The 24,793-nt window shown below is 48.5% G+C and overlaps 1 protein-coding gene across 2 annotated transcripts in view; it reads right to left on the bottom strand.

The window, feature by feature from the left end:
- SEMA5B (semaphorin 5B) overlaps positions 1-22,829 on the bottom strand; it is an 834,612-nt gene extending 811,783 nt beyond the window's left edge. The window contains exon 1 of one of the 2 annotated variants that reach the window (XM_085647318.1): positions 22,386-22,829. The gene's annotated coding sequence lies outside the window, so the exon portion shown is untranslated. The remainder of the gene's footprint in view (positions 1-22,385) is intronic. The other variant, XM_085647319.1, reaches the window with a different exon arrangement.
- Between the last annotated feature and the right edge of the window lie 1,964 nt (positions 22,830-24,793).

Below are 24,793 nucleotides of genomic sequence, written 5' to 3'. Positions count from 1 at the left end.
AAGCAAAAAGAAATTGTCACCATGAGGTTGAACACAGGTCCCTGCAGCAGACGCCTTCGTCCACTGAGCCACCAGACCTGGCATACACACATCCCTCTCCCTCTCTCTCCCTCCCTCTCTCCCTCCCTCCCTCTCGCCCTCCCTCTCCCCCTCCCCATCTCCCCCTCCCCCTCCCTCCCTCCCCCTCTCTCCCTCCCTCCCCCTCCCTCCCTCTCCCTCCCTCTCTATCTCCCTCCCCCTCTCCCTCCCTCTGTCTCCCTCCCTCTGTCTCCCTCCCTCTGTCTCCCTCCCTCTGTCTCCCTCCCTCCGTCTCCCTCCCTCCGTCTCCCTCCCTCCGTCTCCCTCCCTCCGTCTCCCTCCCTCCGTCTCCCTCCCTCCGTCTCCCTCCATCTCCCTCCCTCTCCCTCCGTCTCCGTCTCCCTCCCTCCGTCTCCCTCCCTCTCCCTCCATCTCTCTCCCTCCGTCTCCCTCCCTCTCCCTCCATCTCTCTCACTCCATCTCCCTCCATCTCCCTCCCTAGGTCTCCCTCCCTGTCTCCATCTCCCTCCCTCCATCTCCCTCCCACCATCCCTCTCCCTCCGTCTCCCTCTGTCTCCCTCCCTCTCCCTCCATCTCCCTCCATCTCCCTCCATCTCCCTCCCTCCCTCCGTCTCCCTCCCTCCCTCCCTCCCTCCCTCCCTCCGTCTCCCTCCCTCCCTCCGTCTGTCTCTCTCTCTCCCTCCCTCTCTCTGTCTCTCTCTGTCTCCCTTCCTCTCCCTCCCTCTGCCTCCCTCCCTCTCCCTCTGTCTCCCTCCCCCAGACTGCGCCTCTGTGCCCCTCTCTGTCACCCTCTGTCTCCCTCTCCCTGTCTCCCTCTCCCTGTCTCCCTCTCCTCCCTCCGTCACCCTCTGTCATCTCACCCCTGTGTGTGTCAGCCCTCCGCCCAGGCTGAGACAGCTTCCCAGCGCGCACACACACAGCCGCACTGAGACAGCTTCCCAGCGCGCACACACAGCCGCACCGAGTACTTCACAGGTCTTTAAAAGACCATTTACATGTTAATAAAGCTTTGTTGTATTTCATCTCTTAGGCCCCTGCATCTCCACTTTGACAATCACTTGAATCCCCCGGGCCCCCACAGAGCAGAGTCTCAGAGTCCCAGCTGCTGCAACCGGCAGTGTTTGCTAACACAATTTAATTTTTTTTTTAAAAACACAGGTAGGATGTCTGCAAGGTCCGCGGCCACCAAGGAAGGCTTGCCGGGCCGCTGGCGGCCCGCGGGCCGTACTATGAGTAACCGTGATCTACAATATAGCCAGGGCCGGACTGGGAACTAAAACTGGCCCTGGCAAAGTGCTCGGCCGGCGCCCCGGGGGGTTGGGGGTGCGGCCGAGCTGTTTGTCAGAGGCCGGTTTCGGACGATTTTGTTACAGGGCTGCTATTGCAGCTATGCTGCAAAAACGTCCCTGTAACAAAAATGGCCCCCACCCTGGCGGCCCACCGGGGAAACGCCCAGTGCCCGCTAAGGCCAGTCCAGCCCTGAATATGGCATCCTCAGATTGCATGCGGTATCAAAAAGCATCCTCTATATTCCTAAAAACATGCATGAAAAAAATTGCACTTCATTTATATCGCCTAACTGATGCCTCTCCTTGTGCCAGGACCCTTACTTTGCATGCCTCCTCTCTCAGAGTACAGCCTAATGCAAGCCCCATTAATGCACGTTTGCCTTATTCTTCATCTTTGTACGCCTCCAAAATGCCCACATCTCATTACAGGGATCACAATCTCTGCTTCTTTGATACCATATACCTGCAATCTAGCAATGCGTAATCTCTGGTAATCTCACCAATCATTTGTAGAAACTCACGTACCCCACCCCCTCACCCAAAACCAATGATCACATTTCACCCTATCAATTTAATTTACCACGAAGAAACTGGAGCAAACCCACCGGCTGGGCTTCTTCAGAGCAGAAGACTAACCCCAGCACCACTGGATCAACCACTAACCTTGGGTTCTGGAGCAGAAGGCTGCCGGCGCAAAGCTCTTCAATGCCTTATCGGGGGTAGTAAGCGCTATGCAATTACAATAAATGTATGCAGTTATTATTCCTGGAAATTCATGAGTAATACACCCAACACTCTAGAGTAAAAATACGGATAATGATTTGTAAATCTGGAATAAACCTTCAGGTGGACTCAACTTGCACACAAGATATGAATAAAACAATTCTTTGAGAAAAAACAATGCAAATCAAACGATCCTCCTCTACTCAGTTTTTCTCGACACTGTAAATGGGCATCACAAGACAAAGACAATTTTTGACAAATAAAACTCCATGGCTTCGGCAATACAACGGTTTTAATTTTACACCCGTTCAACTTGAATTATTGAGGGGAACAAAAAAGGCACGTTCGCCCACACACAATATGTGGCGACCCCGCATGCACTGGCAAAGCGGAAAAAAAGGATTAACCATGATGCATTGTGGATGCAAGAGCTTTGAAGTTAATAACCAGTATTTGTTCTACAGTTCTGGCTAGACATTCAGGTCACAGGAGCAGATTACTGGGGAGTCGCACTGTGGAGAAAAAAAAAACACACACACACAAATGCGCTCTGTGGAATAGTCACTTCGATGAAATAATCCCTCACTGCTGCGAGTTAGGAAATTGGGTGTTACACTGTACACGCCGGAAAGAAATGTAGCTGTGCTGGCAGGGCACAACTCATGAATGGCGCCAAATATGCGGCAATCTCTGCCATTTCAAACAGGTATTGTGGAGTCATTTGATAATATGGCAGCCTACGCAATTCTAGAACAGACAGGACTTCAGTAATGACACCTTTTAATAGGTTTCTTGTAGAAACCACACTGTCTCCCATGGGTGTGTAACCTTGTGGTCTTCCTCCAGAGGCAAGGGGGCTCAGGACTGGGGTGTAGGGGCATGTTATTGGAATTTGTAAAGCTCACACTCTTTATTAGGGCGGCCTTGTAGCGCTTTTGACAGCATGATGATTCTCCAATATAGTTCCGAGGTTTCCATTGCGCTGAACGTGTGACATGTTCTGGGTGTCGTTTTTGCTCCTGTTCTCAGAGTAGGAATTCAGGTCTTGTTCAGTTTGGCCCCACGTATCTCAACAACCACATAAACTTCCACACACATCCAGACACCTCTGCTCAGCTGGACTCCTACTTGCACTAACTCACTGCAGATGCAGAACCCGCCGTGCCTTCTCCTACTTTGCACCTAAAGCTTGGACCTACTTACCCCTACACATCAGAGCCTCCTACTCGGTTCTTGAATTGCACAAGGAATTGAAAACCAGACTTCGCCTAGCCCCAGCTTTCATTCGCCCCGTACAGCTCCAGCATCAATGCCAGGATTCACTCCTGGGTGAGTTGTATGCTAAACAAATACACATAATATGGCAGAACATTCTGCTATATGTGTTCGATTGTGGTGTGCAAGGGCATAAGGCTAGAGGGCTTTACTACGTAAACTTTGTAGATGGTAGACATGTTCAATGCTCCAGTCTTAGGACACAGACTTTCCCAGTCCTCTTTGCCTCTCCCAGTTTCACACAGCAGAGTCCAATTTATTGTAAATGATGCATACACGGAGCATCGCATACCGGCCAGTAAACATAGAAGGAGGTCTGTGAAGGTGCACATAGCTCACATGAGCCCAGTGCCAATGATGGCCCCTGCTTTGAGATATTAGCTCCTATGATAGTGCTATGTTAGGACAATACATAAACAAAGATATAAACTTGTCTTTTTACCCTATCCTACATCTTCAACAATCACCTACAACAAGGGTACCAGAAAGTATCTTTCACGATGTCTGATTGGGTAGTTCAACCTACTGTGGCATCATTTTCCAGAAGTATCCTCTCATGTGGTGCGCCATCTGCACACTGTAAAATAGGTCTGTGTGGCAGGTGATCTAGACATCTGAATTACCATAGCCTCTAGGTCTCCATATACCCTTAGGTATAGTCCTAGCCTATAATCATCAGTGTGTGGAAGAATAGATTTGGCTACAGCCCGCTGGCCTACCTGAGATCTGAGACAAGTGAGGGACATGGGAGGAAGGTTGAACTTCATAGGAATAAGAAAAGGAACAGATGAGCACCCATGGTTAGGGAGAGGATATGGCCTTATGGCTAGAGTGGTGGACCTCACCACTGGGGAACCAGGTTCTAGTCTCGGCAGGGACACTCAACATCCTGTGATTCTGGGCAAATGACTGAATCTCCCCATACCTAACAAAAAATGAATGTGTCCTTCTGCAAGCAACTGGTGCTCATGTAAAGCGCTCGGATTCCTTCGGGTCAAGTTTGCACTATAAAAAACTCCAGGGACAAAAAGAAAAAAGGTCCCAGAGTCCCACAATAATGTGTAATCTTACTATTAAAGATGGATTCCGGTGAAACGTTCCCACTCCTGCTCCCTTTCTTACATTTAGGAGACCTCAGTGTCCCACTGCTCCCACTTTGAGGAATGCGGTCCATGATAAGATGCATTTGTGATTGCCGCCAAAACAGACGAAGGTGTAAAGACAGTTTGTATTGAGGCACCTGGCATCCCTGGTGAATGTTAAATCCCTAGGGGTAGGCTGCAATAATGTCTAAACTCCTGTCTGCACGACTGGGGGGCTGTTGTTTAGTCTGGGAAGTGTCTGAATTGTTTACTTGATAACACCTGCGCAATCTTTCGGGGCTCACCTGCAACCATGGGATTAGGAGACACAGTGATGCAAAGAGACACAAGGAGGTCTAGACATTGATAGGGGCAAAGGAGGCACTGACACGGAGAGTGGCAGGAAGGCACAGACAGAGGGGGGCTGAAAAGTACAGACACTGGGGGAAACAGAAGTACAGACACTGGGGGAAGCAGGGAAGTACAGACACTGGGGAAGGCAGAGAAGCATATTAACACAGACAGGGAAGTTATAGATCAAAGAACGTCGACGTGGGAGACTAGAAGCCTGCACATTAACAAAAGGGACGTTTCTATACTGAGGGACACAACAAGGACTCTGGGGATAGAGAGACACACAATCACCAAATCCAGGACAGTGACAGACATTGAAACTATTTTTGGAGCGCTACCATCAATGTTACATCAATGACCGCATAGGGACTGTGAAAAACCCAAGTGCCACACAAAGAACACGTGTAGCAAATCAGCCACACCCAAGCAACAGGAGGGGGTAATGGTGTATTATGTTGGCAGTGGTTCATTTATGAATATTTTGGGAGTGTGTGGCACCTCCTAGCACCCCTACTTCCATCGTATACAGAGACAGACACAAGAGACATGGACAAGGACAGGACTGTCTCCTCCACGAGGCAAGGTGAGGCTAGTGCCTGAAAGTGTAATCTCCACTCGCCACCTTGCTAAAAGAAAATAGAAGACATTGCTTTTTCTAAGCAAATACTGAACGCTCCCATGGCAAAATGCTTATTTACTGGGAGTGCAGAAAACCCTTACATCTTTCCTGGACAAGTGATACGTGGACACCGCATCCCACAAGTAGAACTGCATCCTTCAATAAACCAAAAAAGTGCCTAAAGGCAATACCAGTGGCCGACTTATGGTCTAAACAACAGATACACATAAAACAATATCAGCACCTGTGTTCTTATATTATTGTTAGATGCTGGAACGCCATTTATACTTCTGTCAGGTGACCTCCGAGTTCACTGGTTTTAGCCACTTCCCACTAGTCAGTGGTAACACTTTGTAGAGCTTGGTGGAGAAACAAGTATTTTGAGGCTATTCATGAAACATATTTTGAAACAGAAGCACTCTTGCTTTAATAAAAAATGAAGCCTTGAGAAGTTCAGCTCACTATAGTTCACATGGTCGGCCGTGAACCTCAGCTACCCTATGCTCTCCCATGAGTAAATGGGTATGTGGGATATGTACAGTATTTCATTGCTGTTAACGATCATTTAGGAAAAGAAAGCAAGCCTATTTTGCTCAGACTCTCTTTAAGTGTGACTGGCTTTGGAGGAGAGAAAGGAGTCCCTTCCAACTTCCTGCTCATATCTCAGTTCTCAGCCGCCTCCTCTCTGGTTGTCAAACAACAAGAAATACATTCAGCACCTCTTAGTAGCTTGCAAATGACTCGAATTCATAACAAAAGGTATTCTTATTTTTTTGCAAATGGCACCCGCAGAAAAGGGACCTTAAAAACGTGCTTGCCTGTTTCTGTGGGCAGAAGAACCTTCTTGCATTTTCAGCATCAGACGCCACCTCTAAGACATGCTTAGAAACCATTCATATCTGTGGTGCAGATACCTGTGTAAACAGCACATGCTTCTTGGTTTCGGTCATATTTTAGCACTGTGCGCTACTACTCGCAAATGTGGTGCCCTGACGTCAGATTTTACCCTTCTGCCTCATCTTCCATAGGTAAAATGTGAAGTACCAGAAAGCATGGAGGAATGGCTGAGGCAAAAGAAAGCTGGCCTTAGCAGTACTTACCAACGTAGTGGAGATGGAGTGTGGTGGCTGCTCGCCGAGGAGCATTCTGGGCTACGTACTAGGCACCAGGGGCGTAGGGTTGTCAGCAGGATTGAGGGGTTGCAAGTTTCAGATTTCCCAACGATTACGCTGCCATATATTGTTAAAATATATTGTGCGACAAGCAAGGTGCATGAAAGGGGCCTAAGGGGCAGTGGAAGGAGAGAGAAATGTGTATTTGTTGGGGCACTAGGTTAGAGAAAACACAATATTTTGTAAAATATAAAAAAGGTTTAGGACTTTCAAAACAGAGGGAGAGAGTGTGTGTGTGTGAGTGAGAGAGAGAGTTTTGGTCTGTGTGTATGTAAAAATTCCTGGTAAAATCCAACAGACACTTCACAATACCCGACTGAAAGCACATGTACCCAAATGTAAGTTTATTGGGGGGGGTCGTACCACTCCAACCCCCCCCCCCCAACGCACCCCCCTCCCGCTGCTACACCCCTGCTGGGCACCTGCACAGTGGGTCATTATGAGGAAGACACCAATCTGAGGCCAATTAATCATAGACTGCATCTCTCTTGTCATTTACACGGCTGGACTGGAAACCAAAATCAATCCTAGGAAAAATGTGCAAACCAAACCTACGAGGCAGGAGGCCGCAACCAGAATGATGCCATGGGGGCATGGTTGGGTCATGGAAGCCCATCCCGCTGGGAAACAGCGCCATAGCCTGCCACCCAGAGGCAAAATGCCAGAGTGGCACAATGGTAAATCCGGCTCTAGTTATGTCTAGCTGAATATGACAAGCAAGTGCTGCTAACTACTCACCTAGGGGCCCTAGACAGGTGAGCATAAGGGTCTGAAGATGCAAAGTAGGTGGTGTGGATGGGTAGAGAGTGCAGCTGTCCTGTCACCATTACACAGTAGGTGGTAAAGAGAGCAATGGGAATAGAGCCCTTGACCACAAGACGCACAAAATGGAGGCGGGGTGTGAAGGAAAGAGGCGTACGGGCAAAACGGAGGCCCTCATGTTTCAATGAGCTTACTTTCTAAACATTCAGGAATGTTAAATGAAATCAAAACAGAGTCTGCAGTTTCATGTAACTTGTTTCATTGCTTTTGGCATTTTCTCTTGGAATAGGAACATTCGTCTCCATTGTTGATTTTTCTCCCCGTAGACATTTACCGTTTCCACAGCATTTTTTGAAGATTTAGCCTGCTTCTTGTCAGACTATTTCGAAGAAAGGCGTGCCCTTCCCTGGGACAACACTGCCAATTATATGTAATTACAGTAGTAAAAAAAAAGGATTTTGTCGTCAAAATAACAATAAAGCCTGCCCTGCTCAGAAACTGGGTCGCTGACTGTCTAAGGGACCATTCAGCACTAGAACAATGGACAGCCATCATCCTGGGCTACATTGACAACGCTCCACCATGAACACCTATTGTTGGTGGCTGGAGTATGTGATTGGCTGTACCCGTGTCACGTGCTTGAACCCTCAAGCGCACTCTTCTCACAATATATTCATAGTTACTAATGCAAAATGTTACAGCTAACTTTAACAGCAGCTGTGACATGCCAGACACAACAAGGCCCAGACACAGACATTTCCCAGCATTCCTACGAAGGGCCCTACGGCATGAGGTTTATCCCATCGCACTCCCTCCATTAGCACATGCACAGTCGAGCACACACACGTCAACATGAATCTAACTCAACAGTATGCCAACATAAATATTCATGACGCCCACCACTGCTTCGCGCCATTTACTGGTTCGATAGCAGGTGTGGCATGGGCGCCTTGTTTAATGAGTGGGAAACCCGCGCAGCAGTTTTAACATCCAGAGTCGCTTTTCAATTTTTTTAATATCTTTATATGTTTATTTATTTATTCTTGGTGTGTTTGTTTAGTGCGCACAAGGCCACAAAAAGTGGCCAAGTAGGTAACAGGGATAACTGTAGTAATTCAAGTTCAGAATATTAATACATCCCCAAGAATATACAGCACTTGTATTGATTACACAGTACATGTGTAGATAACAATATGGATCAGTGAAAGCGATATATATGTCTGCATCGTTTTAATCTGGGTTCCAAAAGCACCAAGAAGTTTTCAGGTGCACCCTGTGCTTATAAATAATGCAATTGAAATACATATAGTGATTGCAGTGGAGAAGCATTCGTAGGACCAAGAAACTCTCAGTTGATAATGTAAGGGTAGTGCATTAATAGGGCCCAGATATGGCATGACTCAACTAGGGGGCATTTTAGGTATTTTTTAAAGATAGCATTGTATTATCATTCCCAAGATAAATAAATTTTCTAATGTTAGCGTCATTTGAGCAGTGCTTGACCAGCAGTGCTCAGTAACCTTCAGCAGCATTCTGAACAGAATGCGGAGATTGGCTCCTCCAATGAGGAAGGTTAGAAAGCTGGTTCTGTTTACTGCTCGTCAGTGTATTAAGTTCATTGACAGTCTGAAGTGAAGACACGGTACTGATAGGGATGGTGGGCTTGTGTATCTGCCTGTAATGGCTGAAATAAGAGAGTATACACCCAATAGCTGACCTGGTAGCTTCACGTCCGGTCATGTACTGGAGCCGACTATGGAGCACTCCTGAACTTGTCAACTTCCGGGAGGAACTGAAATCAATTTTGAGGCTCCCAAAGGCAGGCGCCATCCCGTGGCTTGCCTACGTTAAAAAATCCTTGAGGGCAATTGGGAGAGAAGATCTTTGGAATACACCCGAGGAGCTATGCCCTGCCCTACCAAAAAAGTATTTGGCCAAAGCCTTAGAGGAACACAATTTGATGCAGATTTTACGGATAGAGAATAGAACTAATCTGACTTCGGTATTCCTCGAGGCGAAAATTGGATATAGCTTTGAGCCTGCATTGGATCTGATCCATCCGTTAATTGCCAAGAAACTATACATGCAGTTTAGACACGGATCACTCCCTCTATATTCTAGGACGAACAAGTGGGCTGGTTCTAGTAGGCAGCCTTGTCCTGGTTGTGGTGTTGACGAAGAGACAGAGGTGCAGGTTATATTTTTCTGCTCGGCTTACATAAACCCCCGCAGAAAATGGATCATTCAGCTCGCCAAAAACCTGGGGGTTAGAAACTATAGAGATCTGCTTAGGCTGCTGAAATATGACCCATCGCCTGTATTTGTCACAGTGATCGCCAAATTCCTATTTTCAGTGTGGTTGACCAGAAGCGTTTAATATCAAGTTGAGGTATTTCTTTGCACCACCTTCTTAACCTTAGTGATAAATCTCTTGTTTTGGTTTAGGTGTATATTTATATTTTTTTTAAGCCATACTTTTAATGCTGGTTTTCTTACCACTTTTATTGTTTTATACCATTGTGATGTATGCACTTTTATGGCTGATAGCCGAAATAAAGTTTCTGACTGACTGACTGACTGACTGAATGTAAGGGTAGTGCATTAATAGGGCTCAGATATGGCATGCCTCTCAACTAGGGGGCATTTTAGGTATTTTTTAAAGATAGCATTGTATTATCATTCCAAAGATAAATACATTTTCTAATGTTAGCGTCATTTGAGCAGTGCTTGACCAGCAGTGCTCAGTAACCTTCAGCAGCATTCTGAACAGAATGCGGAGATTGGCTCCTCCAATGAGGAAGGTTAGAAAGCTGGTTCTGTTTACTGCTCGTCAGTGTATTATGTTCATTGACAGTCTGAAGTGAAGACACAGTACTGATAGGGATGGTGGGCTTGTGTATCTGCCTGTAAAGTCTGAAATAAGAGAGTGGGGTGTTCACAGCTGTTAACTGCCCTTTCCCATTTTGTACCACACATACATTTGCAGGGATGGCAGCTCACGGAGATAGCCAACCTCACAGCTATAAATGTCCTTAGGTGGGGGCATTAACTATTGTCAAAACACCGAGGAGAGGGCAAGAATTCTTTAAGTCGTCCACAGAAGGAACCGTGACTATTTTAACTTAAAAACATAAAATAGCAAAAAAGTAAACAAATACATTTTTTTAAGTCCTTATCACTTTTCTGACAGTTTTGGTAACCTAAGCATACTGCTCAATACCAGCTTGGTGCGTTCCAAGAAGTGGAGCGTCAGTTTATCAAAAGAAATGCAAGGAGCATTATGAAGCAGAAATGAATGAATGAATGAATGAATGAAGGAAAACTTATAATGCGCGACTAAAGTCCAAAGGCATCAAGGCGCCTAACACAAAAAGATCAAACAGACCAGGAACCAAAACTACGGGTAAGCCTTGGCAAAGAGCCACGTCTTTAATGCCTTCCTAAACGTGGGGACAGTATATTGAGTTTTAATTTCAGTGGGGCAGGTATTCCACAGTTTTGGGGCTAAAGACGAGAAGGCCCTCCCTCCCCATTTGACTCTTCGAGAACGGGGAACTGACAGCAGATTCTTTCTCGAAGAGCGAAGGTTTCTGCCCGGGACATATGGTACCAGCAGGTCCTTCACCCCCTCAGCCCCCACGCCAGATAGAGCACCGTAGGTCATGCAAAGGATCTTAAAAACGATCCTATCTTGGATCGGGAGCCAATGCAGACTCTTCCTTGCAACGGTAGCTGAAGAAGTCCTAGCAGCATTGAGCACAAATTTGGCTGCCGCATTCTGGGCTGTTTGCAAACGTGCCACAAGGCCCTTATTAATGCCGGCGTAGAGAGCATTGCAGTAATCAAACCGTGAGGCGACCAATGCAACAACAATCTGTTTGCGGGCATGCGGAGCCAAATAATGTCTGATTTTCCTCAAGATCCTGATAATACCCCAACAGGTATCAACGGTCCTGTTAACCTGCTGCGACATGGAGAGGGTGGGATCGATCAAAACCCCCAGATTACGAGCCAGGTCCGTGGGTCCAGGGCACGCTCCGAGAGAAGGGGGCCACCACTCAGAGGACCAGATGTCCCTGTTTCCACTAAAAATAAGAACCTCGGTTTTTTCCCCGTTCAGCTTTAGTGAATTGTGAATCATCCACTGAGAAACTGCCTCCATGCAGTTCCTAAAGCTGAGAGCGGAGGTACTGCCCGAGTGGGAAAGGGACACCATAATCTGGGTGTCGTCAGCATATGATACCACCTCCATCCCATGAGATCTTATTAACTTGGCAAGTGGGGCCACATAGATGTTAAAAAGGGTAGGACTTAAGGCCGACCGCTGAGGGACCCCACATTGGACAGGTAGGGATGGAGATAGGTATTCACCCAATTTGACCCTCTGTTCCCTCTGGTCAAGGAAGGAGGCCAAAAGGCTCAAGGCCAAACCTTCCACCCCTATCTCCCTAAGGCGAGATATTAAGACTGAGGGAGATAGGGTATCGAAGGCGGCTGTCAAGTCCAGCAAGACCAGAAGAGCGGTATGGCCCTGATCAACCTCCTTACGGATGTTATTGAGCACTACCGTAAGAGCTGACTCCGTACTGTGATGTCTCCGGAACCCATGCTGGGAGTGATCAAGACAGCCCGAAAGGTCCAAAAATGCCGTCAGATGCTCATTGAGATGGGTTTCGAGCATCTTTGCAGGAGCAGGAAGCAGTGAAATCGGGCGAAAATTTTTAAGGGTTTCAGGATCTAGAGTTGGCTTCTTTAGGAGAGGCTTAACCACAGCACTTTTCCACGAAGAGGGAAAAGTGCCCTCCTGTATTGCCCGGTTCATGATACTCAGGAACGGGGGCAAAAGAGTTTCCCGACATTCCTTAAAAACTTTAAGAGGACAGGGGTCCAGAGGGGACCCTGACCTGGTCTTGCTTAGAAGCAAGTCTAGCTGTTGAAGGGAGAGCAGTGGAAAGTTGGACAGATACGCAGAAGGGGCCACCCTTCCATCACCCACATCAGGTATGACCAAAGGGAGGGGAGACAACGCAGCCCTTTGCAATTCAAGGGCAGAGTAGATATCGGCAATTTTGGAATGGAAAAATTGGGCGATCTTATCGCAGAAATCCTGGGAGCTGGAGATAGGGTCGGGCACTTGCAGGGTGCACAGAGAAGCTGCAATTTTAAAGAGTTCTCTGGGGGAGGTGAGGGAGGTAGTCAGATTGGAAAAGTACTCCTGTTTTGCTTTAATAACCTCCGCTTTATATCCCTTAAGGAGGAGTTTATGTTTTTCCCTCTCCTGATAGTCCCAGCTCGCCCTCCACAGCCTTTCCTGCCTCCAAAATAGTATAATAATTTGTGGGAGAAGTGGCAAGGTGACAAAACTGCCAACTGTGTCACCATGACATGGAACTCTAATCACAGTTTCCTTTCTTGGAAAAATGTGTGACTTCCACAGCAAACCATCCTCTCACTTTCACCAGTTCCCTTATTGTAACACTTTAGAACCAATGAATGACTAACAAGTGATCGCCTGGTAAAGCCAACTGTTTTAACAAGCATTTTGAGTCCCGACTGAAATATTTTCAAGAGGCTACTGAAAGTTAGAAAAATCCATACAAAACAAGTTTGAAAAATGACAGCATTTCCTAAACAGTGCATCTATGGGATAAATGATTTGATAATTCAGTATACTTTTGAAAAGTGAAATTGTGTCTAATACATCTCAATAAACTGCACTCTGTTGGATTGATACACAAACCGCCAAAAGAGAGAGGCGAGAGGGTAATCGTCCTCTGGGCTGAAGCTAAATCCTGCTCCATGTATTTTGTAAACAAATGGAACAGTAGGTATTCAGATAGATGCAGTGTCTAGCTGGGTCTAACTCTAAACCCAACTGGTGAGCTCTACTGCTCTCAGTTGCTCCATGGGCAAACCCGCGGGCAAGGGAAGAGCCAAAAAATGAGGATACCTCAATTCATCCTTTCACCCTTGTAGCCACCAGCTGACATCCACCAGTTCCCCTTTACATTCTATCATTCATTCTTTCATCCATCATTCAATCTTTCACCATTTTAACCATATATCTATCCGTGCACTCATCCTTTGACTTACTGGTCCATCAATAAAGCCTTTCGTCCAACAATTGATCCTTTTTTACCATCTAGCACCTCAGATTTGCATTTACAGTGCCAGCCTTTCACACGTCCACCCACCTGTCCTGCCACCCAATCATTCATCCATCCACCTATCTGTCCTATCACTCTTTATATCTTTCTTTCACTTTTCCTTCCTTTCAACAATCATACCCTTTTCTATTAACCCATGTTTCTGTCTTCCTTTGAGTGTTAATTTTGGGCTTTGTCAGCCCAGTTTCAGACAGAAAAGGCCAATAAGGAACCCAACACCCCCTATAGCTGCTGAGCGAGGGGAGAGGGGGGGGGGGGGTTACGACCTCCCTGTCTGCAGCAGTGTGGAACGGCTCAGGGGTTTGGGAGGGCCCAAGGCCTCCAGTTCTGGTGAATTGTGGAACTGCTTTGTAGCACAACTTGAAACATCATGTTCGTTTAACCAGCTTTAAGTCAGCCTTAAAAACATACCCATCGTCACCGACTCTAGGTTTGTCTTGCATGTGCATTTGTTTTGTTTGTTAACAATGCTGCTTGTGAATGTTTAGAGGCTTCAGAGTTGGGCTCCTCCTAAGCAGGACATGCGATGAACCAATGGAAACATCCAATGTCTTGGGGTTTATTTGCCGACCGAGGTCTCCCATTCTGCGCGGGTGACAGACGTCCGCCGGAAAAAGGCTCTTTCTGGTTACGCCTCATCCATCTTTGCGAGCTCTTTTGTTCGCACCACAGTCCATTTACCCCACTGCCATTACCGACAACGGCTTGGAAATGCGTCGTCACACTAAAAGAGCACGGCGCAAAAATGTGCATTATGCATTCAGCTGACAGAGCAGGGCGCCTGGAGCGTCCGCGGTCTTTATCGGGAAACCCAATGGTTATTTCGCTTCTCAATGGAAACACTTTCTCTTGTTTCTTTACCGTAAATACTCGAATATGTTCGCACGCATATTCTTGATGCAACCTCTTCCCCGTTGCGCACAGTAAGTACAAGTCCCAAAATCTCTAGGGAAGCACTGACACCCTATGCGGTTCAGTGCGTCTATGGGACGTCTGGAGACTGCAATTTTGGGTTCCTAAGAGCTGAGTGAGGGCTTTGAAGCTACGACAAAGTAGAATTCTAAAAGGATTAGTCCATAAGGTCAAAGAGACCCTATCAAGGGTGGGCCTGTGATTCAGCCAAAAAAGACCATAAGCGGGCCCTGGTTCAAGCAAAGAAAATGACCCATTTGACTGATGTTAGGGGATGGGGGGGGGGGGGGGAGTAAAATAGAACAGTAATCAGGGCTCAGTGGGCCCCTCAATGCTGTAGGCCCCGAGGCCACTGCACCTGCTGCACCAATGACAGCTAACAACCTACAGAGGGCACATTATAAGTGCCGTCTGACCTTATGATGGCCTAGGTTACCTCATATCTGAAAATGTTCCCATGCCAACACCTAGCAGGTTGAACACACAGACACACACATATATATCTTCTCGCAGCCCTTCAGCAAGAGAGTTCACCCCAGCTGCTGGGATTTCCGCACTTTTACTGTCACTAGAAGTTAAAGTAAGCACTCTGCAGCCCAAATTACAGGCACCGGAAGCCTCACACCTCGAGGAACTATCAATGGGTAGGGGGGGGGGCAACACATTGAGTTGACAGGTACACTATTTTTAATCTTCAATCGAAAGACAAAAATTTCGCCTGCTACATGGCATCCTCCGAACGCACTTTTCCAAGCAAGCTTTTGTTCAATGCTGCCCCCTAATGGTTGAAAAGTCAACAGCGTTCTCCGGCGCATCCCTCCAGAGCAGGTCTTTGTTCTCAATGGGACGCTCCTTTCAAAGGCCTCCATAAATAAGGGAGTGTCATCGCCGTGGCGGTTACTGCTCAGTTCACAAAGCGTCAGAATAGATGGCAGTAACATCTGTGAGCACCCTTGGAATATTAAACGGTGGTGTGAAAAACCATGTTTCCTCTCTAGACTGCACCTGAATGGGGGAGGGGGTCCAGCTTGATTCTAGCGTGGGGGTGACTTTTGTCTCGTCTGGCACAGACAATAAGATAAACCAAGTCAGCACACTGCTAACATCCGTTTCTTATAATTACAAAATGCATACCAAGGAACAATCCCTCGACAACGGAGCAAGCCCCTTCTACGGTCGCCCACCGATCCTCCACCCAGGATTTTCATTCTTAGAAGAGGCCAGCAGCCGCCAGCGTGCAATATTCACATTTTTATTGATTGTTGCTCCACTTTCCATAACAGAAGCTACAAAGGAGGCGGGGACAGCATTCGTGCAAGTCCCTAGCAGCAGAAAGCTACACCATATCATTCAATACCATGTAACCCCCTACTCGCCCCACAACCAGTAAGGTGAAAAATCCAAGCATCACACAAAGAACAACTGCAGCACATGAACCACACCCATTCAGCAGGGAAGAGGCAAGGGTGTGGTATGGAATCGGTGGTGCATTTTCAGACACACTGTCGCAAATGTATTAGTAAAGCTTGGTGTGGTAGCACACTGTCATATACACACAGCACATTTCCCGAGAAATGGACCCTATATCTGCACAGACACGCAGTCTTACCTATAAAACTATATACTAAAGAGAATGTGTGGAAATTGGGCTTCATCAAATGTTTATCTTTTGGCATCACCAAGGGGCCTAGATTTGGTTTCATCGTATTAAAATATGTATTTCCACCCCAATGCAGAATTACAAAGAAGTGTCTCATTTGTGCTTTCCTAAATGTTGAGATATTTTGAAAAATATGTACAGTTCATTCACAGGTATTCAAATTGTGTTGTGTGTTATGAAACAACTGACACCTTGTAGCCTTTCCTTTCACACTCCCTGTACCCTAGCAAGACTGTCAGATAGTTCACTTTATACGATCATCTCACGTGCAGTCAGAGAAAGAGAGGTAAACACCAATCTGCATGTAAAAAGAATAGGCAGCAATTTGTCAGACGACAAAGCATAACATTTTACACCCATCTCTGAACGCACAGCAAATGTGACAAATCAAAAACTAAATGTATACATATCTCTTTTGCTCACTCATCTTCTGACTCCAGAATGGTTATTTGGGGAATTGCTACACCTCACCCCTCTACTTAGAGCGCATATACTTTTATGTGTATCCCATAGACTGTTAAACATCACAGAGCAGTGATAATGTTTAGAAAACAAAACAAACAAAAAACCTTTGTGCCAATCAAAGGGTGCACACGTCGCAATTAATTCAATGCCAATAAAACGCTTACACGTTTTGCCACTTGCCTCTCGTGCCAAGGGCATTCCAACAAGATAACTCTCTCTCAGTTTCTTGTTTAGCCTGCGCACCAGGCGCGAATGGCGCCACACCTCATTAAAAAGACCCCTGAAGTTCACCCCTCCCCAAGACGGGCACACTCTGATTCCACACAAAGAAGGTGTGTGGAGGTTCGTGCACGAGCAGCCAGCCTCGCTTTGATTAGAGAGCGTGGCCGGAAACACCCACGCTCAGGAGGGCCGCCCCTCCAGCTGCGCGGCGGCGCGAGACTGACGGGCCCACCTTGCAGCTGGCAGGCCGCGTGCTGCTGGACTTCCACACACCGCTGCCGCCCGCGGGGGTGGTTTACTCAGGGAGCAGTCTGGGCTCCTCACCTTCCCCGCCCCCACCACATTCCTCCGCTGACAGCCCGGGGTCACCCGAGGTCAGCTCTGCCGATTACACACATCCAGCACGGGAAGGTGGGGCAGCAGACAAAGGGCACGGCCCGGGGGGCAGGCTGCCCGCCCGCAGCCCTAGACTGCACGGGATTGCACTATCTCCCCGACATTGACAGCCTTCACTCACACCGGGACTTTAAGAAAACTGAGACGTGGCTTCCTTCCCTTGCCCTCCACACATTAACCCCACACGTCTCCCATCTACCACCCTGCACGGTAGAGGAAACGAGTAAATCCGCCAAGCTTAAATCGGGGCCTAGCTGACTGTCTTGTACACCGCTCAAAACTACTGGTTGGATCATTTCTAAATATTTTGCTCGTTCTTCTAGCAGAGAGAGCAGCTGGACATGTGAAAATACAACACTGAGATGCTTTGTGGCATGGTAAACACATAAGAATACAAATACCGTCATTTACCCAGGAGCACACCTAGCCATGGTTACAACTTTTGTACCATATATGCCAGTGGAGCCAGGAGTGATCCGCCCCCCCCCCCCCCCCCCAAGTACCACAGTGCACAGTTTAGCCAGACCGTTCTATCTCCATGCACAAAGGGTTTTTACCAAACCACAGTACATGGAAAACTAGCTTGCCACCTCCAGTATAAAGTGCTGCCAGCCACCACACCTGGCCCTTAGGAAGTCACATTGGTCTACACAACCCTCGTACCAGAGCTGGCCTAGGGCATGGGCGAGCTGGGCCCAGTGGGGGGCTACCTGACGTAATGTTATGCAAACAGCAGCCCCACCATCCCACTTAGTCTCAATTGGGTCCCATTAAAGAGTGTGTAATCACCCCTTATTATACCTAGGCTTAATTGTTAGCACCCCAACAGCCCCCTGCCCTCCCCCATCTTCCACACACCTCCTGCTGGAACAGCCTAACTACATTTTGGAAGCATTGTTTTTTGCACTCTTATACCTAAATGTTTTCTGCGCATTTTTGTGACAGCCTATCTTGTAGTGTGTGTAATGCAAGTTAAAACAACGACTTGCACATTCTCAGTGCTTTCTGTCACACACTGAGACCTCAGAACACTAAAACACACAAGTCGCTAGTCCCCACTGCACCACCCAGAATTCAATTCCATGGCTCTCTGTTTCATACACAAACACGAGCCGTGATAACATTAACCAACTGAGGTTTCATAACATAAAATAGCGCATCTCCCAATGATCAGTTCAACCTGTGTGTATTTTCCATTAAAAGGTGTGCGTTATTTCATATGCAGTTACCCAAAGGTAAAAGACCACGCCTCCATTGCGCACAGGGTCACAGTTCCCATACCTTTTTAATGCACTTGAATTGCTGACAGCCTCTGCTCACTCTGGCTACTCACACGTTTCATCAACTAATCGTCACACAGGGAAGCGTCACCTAAGGGCATTTATTCTCCATTCCTAGATCTACCACTTCTGTTACAGGCCAGCCTTAAACACGCAGGGCTGATTCACAAAGGGACTTCCGACTCCTAAAGTTAAGAGTGCGGAGTTTTTGGATCTCCTCACTAAAGTAGTGAGAATCCGCCCCCAGAGCGGGAACTCTGCATTCATAACTTCTTGAGTCGTAAGTCCCTTTGTGCATCGAGTCCACATTAGACCACACGGTGCTGTGACCACACACTCTGGAACCCCCTATCCTTTCCACGCCATTCACCCTCAATCGAAAATAAAGTCGTTTCTTGTCACGGTTATTATTTGGTCAATGCATGGTGCGCAAAGAAGCATCTATTGAGGGGGTGAGAATTAGAAGATATTTTGAAATATATCTAGAAATGCGCACATGGTCCAAGAGCCTGAGGATATGTACCCTAAACCAGGGGGCTTCGTTGCTTAGGGAAGCACAGCATGTCTAGAAATGGGAAGAGACTGCCTCTAAAACGGAGGCAGGTGGCCACAGTAATTAGATAAAATGGGCGGGTTTCCTGAATTAAAAAAGCTACAATGTAACCGTCCCCAGAGGTCTGGCTACCGGCCAGCAGGCTGTGGCGTGCGCCTCGCAGCCCTGCCGGGGTTTTGTTGGCCAAAGAAGCAGCTGTACGTGAAGTACTGTGGTACCCTCCCTTTCTCAAGCGGTCTTGTATCATCTGCTCCGAAGCCGCTCGCGAGACACAATACCAGGTGTGTCTAATCAACTCCTGCCCGCGCCTCCACCATAGAACGTGCCTCCTGCCGGAAATATCTGACGTCAGGATCTGACGTCAACCGCGTACCCTCGCAGGGCTGCTTAGGATACACTCTAGGTAACCTGTCCATGTGGTTAATTGCCTTATCATACGGTACCGGCATCAGCTTAACACTGTGCCGCATATATTTTTAAAATAAGCACGCACCTGCCTAAGAATTATAACTTATAACCCCCGGCTCCAGCCACCTCAAATGATGTGCCTTTAATCCCCGTGGCAACCTGCTCCCAAACCCGAATCCTCTAACCCCATGTCAGCACCTGCCGCAGTGAGATTCTCTCTGACAGTGTAACCCCTGAGACACCCTGCCCTTGAACTCACGCCATCGCTTGCACCACTTCCACATAATGTGCCCTCCGTGCACTGCTGTGACCTGTACACCATTACAGTATAGCCTAACCCCTGCCATCGCCGGCCCCTTATAACCCCCCCCCCCCCCAATTACCCGTTCCTATCCCACACACCGCCTCTTATAATGCCTGGCACAACCAGCCCTGCAATGTCTACCCCAAATCCTGTTATCGCCTGCCCCCCTACGTCTGAAACCCTCTAGCCCAGGCCAGCCGGTGTCCATCCCGAGCACCGTACTTTTTAATTCCAGCCATTCCGTGCCTCACCACAGTCTCCAAATTCTTACTCTAATATGTGCCCGCAGTTATTGCTACCACCTCGCACTACACGCCCTGTAATCCATGCCCTCCAATAGCGTTCACCTGTGTCTTTCGATCTCACCAGCCCCACACGCACTACTCTCTAAATCCAGCCCCCTGGCCTGTGCCCCTCCACTTTATCCTTCATTTCAACGCCTCCATATTAGCGACCCTCCCACCCCGGCCATCTCCTGCCCCCTCATACAGTACCCTACACTACAATGTGTTGTCGTCCATCCCTAAATAGGATGCCTCCAAACTAGCTGTGCCCTATGCATTTACCGTCTCTGCCCTATGCATTTACCGCATAATACATCACATATATTAAGTTGAATAACCGGCATACTGTCACCGCGCGCCCTTTGTTTACCCCTCCCATCACACCTCCCGTCACCCAGTAACTGAAATCCCAGAGGGCCAGATGTGGGCCCAGCAGGGCCAAGGCTCGTCTTGGCGACAAAAAAAAACAACAAACAAACTGAGGATGAAGCGTTCTCGCGTTAACCCCTGCGTGCACTCTGTGCTATAAGAGACATTCTGCCCCCCTCCCCCCACACACTCACAACAAAGCCCCTCTCAGCCTGCCTTAAAGAGGGAGCAACAACACACACACTCGAGACCCACTCAGTCATTACCGCAAGGGCTGTAAATAAAGCACCCAGCTGTGCCGAACATCTGCAGCCATCAAACACCAGCCACATGCGACGCATCAGCACAACCCCTCTGCAAACAACAGTTCGAAAGCACATTTTACAAGTCTGGTTATGTTTTAAATGGTTTCAGGCACTCTTCACCCCCACACACCAATGTATCTGCACTTCCAAGACTAAACATGGAGCTGTTCACAAAGTGACGGTGACCTTTGACTTGTTCTGTGTTTTTAATCTCGGGTCTGTTTAAGGTAGGTGTTGTAAACTTTGAGAGAATCCGGTGCAGTGTGAGCGAGGGCTCTGTGCAGCCTCTGACTGCCTCCTCTGTGCGTTTGATCTCCACCGGGACGTGAGCGGAGAATTAATGGGCCAGCGACCACCACAAAGAGAGGAAATTACCATGTGAAAAAAATACCCATGAATGTCCCCAAACTCCGGTCCATCCCCCCTCCCCACCTAGCAAAAATAAGGGGGCTTCGGATACACCCCCAGATCCATTCATTTTCAACACGGGTCTTTCTGCACCCAACTCCAAATGAATTGAAGGACAGGCGAAATGTGTTTGAATGCTGGACAATTTCTAATTTCCAACGACATATATTAATTTTCCTTGCTGGAAGAAAACATTGGAGGAGGGGGTGAAGAGGGTCTTTGCATCTACATTCTGCCTAACAGTAGACATGTTTATAGTTCGGAACCAGCGGAAAAAAACGTACCAATTTTACCAGTTAATTTAAAGCCTGAGGTATGTGTATTGGATGTGAAGAGGCGGTGGGTGTAACGTGGCTTGGATTGAGAGGTGCACCCCCCCCCCCCTTTTTACCCCCGCCCGCAACTAGATTTCGAGGTGATGGGGCAGTCTATTTGCAATTTTTAAATTCCAGGGATGTTCATATCTGGTCCGTTTTTTGTATTTTTTTTAAACCCTGCTGCAAGCTGACATGGTGCAAGGAGAGGATTACGTGACTCCCGTAGTTTGTCTCACACTTTTCACGATCCAATTTATTAATTAACAGTAAGGGAAGACTTGAGGGAAGAGGAGCGTGATTCTTGTTATTTCCCTACAAGATATGTTACCCAACTTTGCAGACACTCACTTTCCACCTATTCTGTGTGTCACAACTGGCTTCGCAGAACCCCCCCCCCCCCCCATGCTCATTTTAGGCACCCCACTTAAGTTACTGTCACAAACACAACCACCGTACACACGCATACCCCCACACAGTCCAACCAGCCACTTTTTCACTTTAAATTAATCCCAGATTAAGCAACACATATTTTACTACCTCCCCTCCGCGCCCGCACCCCAACACACACACCTTGGAGACGTACGTCCCCACCACGCTCGGGCAGTCGACTCAATCCTTCTGGGAACCAGAATGATTGCAGCACTATAGCTCCCTGAGCTGCACTTGCAGTGCCGGTTGCCCGCCTAGATGCACTTGCACTGCCGGCTGCACGCGGAGCTGCACTTGCACTGCAGGCTGCACGCGGGGCTGCACTTGCACTGCAGGCTGCACGCGGGGCTGCACTTGCACTGCAGGCTGCACGCGGGGCTGCACTTGTACTGCAGGCTGCACGCGGGGCTGCACTCCCACTGGCGCTTCTCAGTTGGCTGCACACGTCGCTGCGCTTGCACTGCCGCCTGCTCAGTTAAACTGCTTCCAGTGCTGCACTAGACAAGGAACCCACAAACGCCATTCTCACCAACCGTGGGGGCCATCCCTCCAGTAAGATACATAAACAGAGCACAAACTTTGTGAACTTACTGTTTTGGGGGGTGCTCTCGGATGCTAATTTTGCACAAAACTTGAGAGAAGGTAGCTGAATGCTCCCCAAACTTTAAGTTGCACCTTGTGTTGAATCCTTGTGGTGCTGCACAGACTGTAGCCCGCTGTCAAGAGGTCCCCCGCTGCACGAAAGACACTCCCTGCTGCAAAGTCTCCCCCTTGGGCAACGAAGGGATTCCAGCTGCCAAGGGAAGGTGCCCGGCTGCAAAGCGTAGGTGTCCTGCTGCAGAGTATGGAGGGTCCCGCTGCACACACGTAAAGCCCGGGTGCCTGTCTGCCGCACAAAGCGCGTCCAGTTTGCCACTAGAGGGTGGCCTGCTGGGTAGCGGAGGGCGTCTCGCGTCTCCTCATCCTCGGTCAGTGGCCCCCATTGTAGCAGGCTCAGCCCCGACCTGCCTCCGGAGTTTGGAATCTCAGTCCTCTGCTTTCAGCAGCGCCGGCTCCCGCGCCTCCCCTCTCCATCCCAGCGCCTCCCATTCGAGCAATAGCTCCTCCCGGCTCCTCCTCCCCACAGAGCGCAGCTCCCCCTCCTGGCTGGCTGCAGCAGCAGCTCATCCCGTGCCCGCCACACCCCCGGGAATACCGACCGTACTCTTTAACAAAGCTCCTCCTACCTTGCCCGGCAGCTAGCTCCTCACCGGTGAGTGAATGCACCTGCAGTAGGTAGCGTAGCCAGGATGGCATGGGCATATATTAATGACTGCTGCTGAGGTGGTAAAATACAGCATTTATTAGGATGCACTGGGCCCCGGTGCCACTGCACCTGCTGCACCAAACGGCAGCCACGCCCTCTGCGCCTGATGCGGTGCTCACGGTAGTACCGGTTCATCAAGCGCCTCACCCAGCTGGTGTACTTTCCATCTCACCACTCCCTGTCATTGCAGCTCCAGCTCTCCGTGACGCTGCCAAGTGGCCCCTGTCATGTGTGCCACATTCAGCAGCTCACGCCCTCCCAGCCTGCAGCGCTGAGCTTAACGTTAATTATCTTCATGTGTTTAACAGTGAACGGGACACTACAAGTAACACAAACGCACCGTCTTGCTGGCTAAGAGGGCGGGACCGGTTGAATGTGTCGCGCATGCCAGGGAGGCACTCTTTGAAGCTGTGCACCGGCGCCCCATCCTCCCCTGTAGAATCCGTTTTCTACCCCCCTGGGCAGTCCCTTAGAAGACACTGCCTTCTCGAAGGCATCAAAGTCAGCAACCTCGTCTCTCACAGCACATGTAAAGCCCCCCGTCTGCCTCAGCCCTTGGTAACTATTGCTTCTTCCAGACCAAGCCCACCTCCAGGGCCCACCTCACTTGCTGGCCCAACTGCACGGGGGCTCCAAACGACCGACCTGCGCCTTCTCCTCGTGGCAGGGCGGCTCCCCCAATAACATAGAAAGAATGCCTGGGGCTCTGCTGCAAGCCAGGAAAAGGGTCCCTTTGACTCCTTTTGGGAAAGTGAAATGCAGCAATAATCACGGGCCAGTGGTCCCAACATGGCTCAGGGCCCCAGTGCCACTGCACCTGTCGCAACCATGGTAGCTACGCCCTTGTGCTCCTCCCAGATACAGAACACATCAGTGACCTCTTCACCGACCCAGGGCTGCTGTCACCACTTTACTCCCACCCAAATGACACCTTTCCTCTAGTCCCATTCTGACAGCGCAAGCCCCGCCTGCTGCTATAGGTAGTACCAGCTCTCGAGGCGAGAACCTACCAGAGGGGAGCCAGAGTGTCCAAGAAGCACCCACCACACCTGTCCCTGCATCCACTCTGGGACTCACCACTTCCCCCAAACAGTGCTTCAAATGAGCAGGTACTGTCTGGTACCGACTACCTGTTCTTCCTAAAATTAAAAGAGACTTCTCAGCAGGAGTGCAATACTTTTAAAGGGAGAGTACTGGTACTTCTGAGTAGTAGTGTGACCAACTGGCATGGGCACAAATTTAGGACGGTAAGTGTAAACATTCAGGACAAAGGGTCAAAAAATTCACAGACACATCAGAGGAGGTTGCGCAATAGTATATAAGTAAGTAAATAGACAACCACTTAAGTACAAGTAAAAATAAGATTATATTAGACGAAGCCCGACACTCCACCTATTCAAAAAGGATTTCAAGACCCGGCTCTTCGGATGACCACCGAGCTGCTCCCCCCCCCCCTCCCCCCCGCGCCTTAAGACCCTCACGGCTAAAACCCTGATTGATTGATTGATTAGGTTGAAACAATCGTCCACTTCACATTTTTTCACTATGCACACACCTTTGAGCAACTGTGCAGGTCTTTTGTGATATTTCATATGGTAATAATCTATTTATATGGTTACTGCACTGGGTTGTCCAGTCTGATATTTTGTTTATAACTCATGGTCCTGAGCAGGCATCTTTGGTGAGAGAAGTG

This window comes from Triturus cristatus, chromosome 3_2 (assembly GCF_964204655.1).
Source record: "Triturus cristatus chromosome 3_2, aTriCri1.1, whole genome shotgun sequence".
Taxonomy (NCBI): domain Eukaryota; kingdom Metazoa; phylum Chordata; class Amphibia; order Caudata; family Salamandridae; genus Triturus; species Triturus cristatus.
The sequence above is the reverse complement of the archived record's forward strand: the minus strand, read 5'-3'. Positions and strand labels throughout refer to the sequence as shown.